The following is a 6717-nucleotide window of genomic DNA, read 5'->3' on the forward strand; positions in this document are numbered from 1 at the left end:
TTAAAGTGCAGTTATACAAAAATATTTGACAATAGATCATATTATATATCCAAGAAAATAAATAATTGTCGCTTGCGTGGTAAGATACTGTTTTTTGCATTTTAATTTACAATCACTGGTTTTACAAATACCCAGATTATTACAAGCGGCATGAGCGAAAATATATTGAATATACATATATCTATTAGGCCTAATATGAATCCAAAAATATTATATATCGACATACAATACATCGTTACACAAAAAGAGACAATCAAAAAACAAAACCTAATATATAATATCATTTTGTTATATACACAAACCCGTAGTCATTTTAATATATCTACAAGTATTCTAACGAGTGAAGGCAATTTCTAATGGGCAATATTGGCCTTATTAGCCCAAGCTGGTACCCCTAAATGGGAACCGTCGTTGTTTTTTAATGGATGATGATAGAATGGGAGGGTCTGCTAATGGTATATAGTGGATCACCAGTAAAAAATAATATTACGATGAAGTCAGTCGGATTAATAAGCTTATTATTCCAAATTCACCAAAATATCACGAGGAACTGCGTAGTGGACAGCTTGATATGGTACTTGGTCCCGCCCCCCAGATATTGTGATTCTCATATATTGGTGAAATTAGGCTAATAGAAAAAAAGAGGGGAAGGAGAAGACCTATCAAGCAGTTAAAGAAAAAGTTACGAGTCGTATCGTATCAACATTTAATGGGAAATGACAAGAGCTGCACCGACAAGGTAGCTGCTATTAAATTATGAAGAAGGATGAGTAACATAAGTAAATTTTGTCCAAATCTTTTCATCCCTCACAGGTGGAGCCAACACATACCATTAGCAAAGACCTGAACACTATCACGATCATCTATGAAAAAAGCGTCCATGAACAAACGATAATAATTTGATTAATATTTTCACTAAACATGAGCTTGTTTTAATCAATAGATTAAGCAAGCTGCATTTAACAGAATTTAAACTTTATAAGCATTACTAAGAGCATAATAAATCTCACACTTTCAACCTTTGCTGGTTAAAAATAGCAAGACTTATAATATTAAAATATATTAATAACATTAGAAAATAGTCTATTAAATATTAACCAACATGTAGCGTAATTACTATATATTGTATACTAATATTGTACATTTATACACTTCCTACCTCGAAACACTCGGCGTGAAGATAGCTATTATTTGAACTATATAGTTTGAACACTATTAAGTATGTCTAATTGTTTTAATAGATATAATATTACAATATCAATTTACTAATGATCGATAATAGAGATGTAAGTAGAAATAAATAGGCACTTAACTTACAAGTACAGTCGGCTACATAAATATATTAAGTGACAAGGATAACATAATTAAATAAAACTGGATACACACCAAGCACTTTCTAGTCCCAAATAAGCATGGCTTATATTATAAATACTAGACACCTGAGAGTCATACTTAAATTAATTTTATAAATAAATAATTTAGATTTAAGAGTTAACAGACTGATACAAAAAGTTATAGTCAGCAACTTAATAGTAAAAATATACAGAAAGTTTGTTAAACAGATCGACAGTCGCGAGTTTAATCCCAATGTTACAATCAGTTTAATGCATTACTCTGGGTGTTACCTAAATGAATGTAAGTATGAAATTTTATATTACTCATAGCACAAGTTCTGCTTAATTTCGAACTAGATGGCACTGTAAGATGTATCCATGAGTGTTTATTTACTATTACCCATGTCTAAAAATACAGCGAAGCGTAAAATGTTTCTAGTATGAGAGGCACTATACGACGTATAAATTTGATGTTACTATTTTCCATAACAACTTCCATAAATTTGTTTAATATTATTACTCTTTTTATACTAGCAATTGTACTGTTTATATTTTATACATTTTGATTAAACGTGGTATGGCGAGCAACTTATATTTAAATAAATAGATGCTATAACAATTTCAATACTTATTCAACATATATTAACATATTAATATATTAATGACTACGGGTTACAGTTTTTCAACTACTCACAAAGACAAAGATCTAAATAAACGTGGTATAGGGTAAATTGTCATGAAAACACGTAGATTACACTAATTTTGTATATATATAATTTTCAATGTGATTAAAAATATATATATTTCCTCTATTTAACAGGCTGACTATGAAACATTGTCATTATTGTACATAAGATTAATAAAGTGCACTACATATGTACATCCACGTTCATTATGATAGTTGTCCATTCTTTAGATATATTGAAAATTGTGTAGAGAAACCGTGAGTGCTTCATCAATATTCACAGTCACACTGTGTCAGAACGAACATTGGAATGCATATATCGCATGCTTAACTACAAACAGCATAACCAAAGAAATATACATTGGAATATCGAATTTAAAATTTAAGATTAAAAATCGATTTTACTAAATATACTTTCAGATAATACGGTTTGTATTAAGCATGTGAATTATTATATAAAATCAACAGATGCCGCTACAATATCACAAACCCCAAGCTTTAAATTCAAACACATGAAAGATGTTCACACTATTTATCGAGACAGAGGACCGATTTAGTAACACTGTTGCAATCGTTCCTTAAATTGAATTCCGTGGATTTGACAATATCAGTTGCAAATATCACTATATATAGATTGTTTGTTACGTATTGGCTACATATTTTTGTATACATTATATATTTATTTACTATTAAGAATAATATTTTTATTCACTAAACATTAGACTAATAACGATTTTGTAAAACTTTGACTTTCATTCGAATAAGAAACCATTGATAAATCGACATTAGATCATATCAATAACCAGTTACAATTCCTTAATGATGTAATAAAGCCGTGTATTTATTATTTAATAGAAATTTAAATTTAAAATTTTGATATTATGTAAGAATAAATGGACAATTATTTGACAGTTACCAATATGAATACAGTTGTCTAATGAAATCAATTGCAACAGGCTTACATAACAAAACCCCTGTCATAATACCATTCGCAATACATATTCGTAATTAAGCTAGGCAGAAAACTTTGGTGTGTTAACAAAAAACCAAACTGCTAACTATAGTAGTGGATATAATGAAGCCACCAACGCATCAATTTCTTCTTTACACCTATTATATAAATGTACATGTAAAATGGACTCTTTGTCACTCGGCCTCACATTTCGGGCGTATTCGTAGAGCCGACACACTTTACATATGCATTACTTGTACATTTCAAATAGTACATTCACTTATACCTATGTCAAAAGCAATTAAAACTAAATAAATTAAAAAGTAATAACGCAAAATTATATAACTCGTTTAATAACAGTAACCACCAAATGATCTTTCCGGTTTTTATATTGTCACTGGGGTCGATTCTGCGCTATCCATAGACCATCCGTATGCTATATAATTAGTGTTGTGATGACTGTACTAGAAGTAGAAATAGGAAGTATCAGAACTGGTATCTCCATATTGATATGGTTGGAGACCTAGTTGTAGTATAACTTTATAAGTTAGTAACGCCATCTTGTGACTAAATGCGCATTACGTACGTATTCCACGACTTGTATCACAAACAGGATAGTCAATGGCAGCGATGCGCGGTAGAGATTGATTAATTTGGTATGTTGCTACTTAACAGGAGAGAAATATGAAGACATACATGTTTGGTGTTTCCAAAATTGAAAGAAATTCGGCGTTCAAAAATCTAAGTCAGATAGCAATCTATAATCACATGATTTTTAATACATATATGTATATAGAAGTATATCAATTTGAATGTAAACTATGCGTGTCACTATCCCAATTTACTGGATGTTACAAAAAGAAATTCATTTATACCATCTGTAGTGCTGTTTTTGTCAACCCTCTAACCATATTTCGACATAAATTTATCTAGGAACTGCGAATCGAAATTTAGTGAGAGTTAATTAGGTGCTACAGTGCCATACCAAATTCAGGGTCGAAAATTTACACGCATTTTAAGAATTTGTACCATCACTATCTTCATATGGTTGCTATTATATCCTAACGAAAAGTTACAAACGCCAAGGTTTAATAAACGGCCGCATCCATTTCAAATTAAGTATATAAACATTTCAAAATCGACCCCAATGTTATTTGTTTTATAAAAAAAATATTTGGAAGATCAAATATGACAATAAAATAATCACAACACAATAATGCGTAGCATTTCTTTGTCAAAATGGTGGATAGACTTACTAAGACGATCTTTTTAAATCACATAACGTGAGATCCTTACACCATGTCATTGGTCCTAAATTTTGACCTTAGATAACGCACCTAGTCATAATTTCACAGTAATATACATAATTTAATAAGCTAATTCATAGAATATTAATACCCGTTTGTACTAAACTTATATGCCTTCTAAACTAGCATTATTCTATCTTATTCATAAACAATGTCTAATAAACATATTTTAAACATTTGCAGTGTTTTATCCCTTTCTGTTAATCCATTTCTTATATCTGTAAGAAAGAAACAAAAAAATGACAAATTAAAAAGAAATGTTCGTTAGTAGGTTTTTTTACAATATTTAAGTCTTTTAAAAAAGTCAATACGCATACGAAAAATTCCATATCATTCCTAAACATGAAAATTCAACCTTTCTTTAGTTACCGTTGCTTAAGCTTAGGTATCTCTTTATTTAGTCGCCTTGATTAAGTTTAGTACAAACAGGTGTTAGCTTCAAAGTCTTAATACTAAAAAATTACTATAGTAATGATTTCAACCGCCATCGTACAAGAAATCCTTAAATCGTTATATCAATCAATAATATACCTACTCGTAATTGTTCATTAAACGTTACCAGTAATATTCCCGATATATCTATACCATACACATTACAATTCCAAAAACAAGTTGCAACAACATTTCAGTTTGAACCCATTCCTTGTAGAATATACTAAGAAAATACATTGCGATATCAACAATGAATAAACCCCTTATTTCTAAAAACATCAAACGATTAATAAACCTATTTTAACCATTGACCTGTTCTGTCCCATTCTCTCAAGGCATCCAATTCATTTAAAAGAAAGTGACAAAACATTTCAATAGTTTGTGAATGGGGTGACATGTTTGATTTTACAATTTCTTTGTAATTTACTATAAATAATACACATGGTATACAAGTGTCTAGTACATATAGTTGCACGAAATGTTCCAGAATTATCTTTAAGTAGATCTACGGTATTATCCTAATATAGATAACATAACATTTAAATATATATTATGTAACGCTGAAAACAGTAATACAGTAATCGACCTTAGCATGTCGTGACAAATACTAGAATTGAATGAACCACACAGTTTAACATTTCTTGATTTGTTAAATACATTTCACGTTACCGCGACTAAGAATGTAAGATATACATAATAAGTAACATCTATTCAAAACTCTAGTTACTAAGGTAAATATTGATTTATATATTGAATTTTCACTACGTTTATCACTTGTATCAACATGAAATAGATTATAACAAGCTGTTGAATAACCCTATTGATTTCAATACAAGATCAATTATAGACACGTATTATTCATAGTCACGACATATACGAAGGAAAACTACATGTGAAGCATATACGACACATATCTGTATGTATGATGTACACCATATATTTTCTGCATTATTTTATATCAGATATCACTCACTCTAATTTGGGTAACATAATAGAATAAATTAAGTAGTAATGCCATTCGAATCACATCATCTTTTCCTTCCCATGTTCTGTTGCCATTGGAGCGTTTTTTTATTAGATTGTAATGACAAGCAAACAAGCTGACGGCCACGTGATAGTAAAAGGTAACGGTGTCATTGTTGCCGTTCCCGCGTGAGTTACAAATAAAGAGATAATATATTTTGACTATGTATATAATTAGAAAACATAATTTTAACCATTTATGTATATAACTATAACAAATCAGGAGTGTCCCAAAATACGGACACTTTTGAAATTATTTTTATAAATGCTGCTAGGAACAATATACGTATAACTCCATCATTTCAGAGAATAATATATAAAATGTGCAACTAATAAAAAGTGAACAATTTTAAACTTTTTGTAGATGGTATTAAGAGTAAAATTTGCACTAAATGTTATGTCATATTTAAATGAATAATGTGCAAATTATATAAAAATGTCCATTACTTGGAAAAACATTAGGACGGTATAAAAATAGTCATTTATGCTTAATTGTTACCAATAGTCTAGGAGCTTTGCACCTTTGAGTTGTAATGTAATCGTCTAGTCAACTTTTTATTTCTATTCTGTGGTTTATATAATAATTTCAGTTCAGTAAAGTTATGATCGAAAAAAATTAAATATCCTTTCCTAAAATTATTTCATATTGAAGAGAGGTCGGAAGAAGGAAAGAAGAAAAAATAACGAATACTATATCCAGGCGCTACTCATAACAATTTCTGATTTTCCTAAGAACCTTTACATTAACAGAAGAGAAGGCTACATAGCTTAGAATGTATCACATCGCGAGTAACAAATCGAAACTGACAATCTATTATTAGTTTTGTTCAAAATACGACATCAAGCCCAAGTAATGGATTCATAAACAAAATTATTTTCTTAAAATTTGATAGTTGTATAACAAAATATTTAGTAAATATAATTTCATATATATTTATCATTTACATAAAAAGTAAAAGGCATTTATTTGTATAGGATATTTTA

The sequence above is a fragment of the Achroia grisella genome, unplaced genomic scaffold (assembly GCF_030625045.1).
Source record: "Achroia grisella isolate CSIRO2021 unplaced genomic scaffold, CSIRO_AGI_Agris_v1 utg640, whole genome shotgun sequence".
Classification (NCBI taxonomy): Eukaryota; Metazoa; Arthropoda; class Insecta; order Lepidoptera; family Pyralidae; genus Achroia; species Achroia grisella.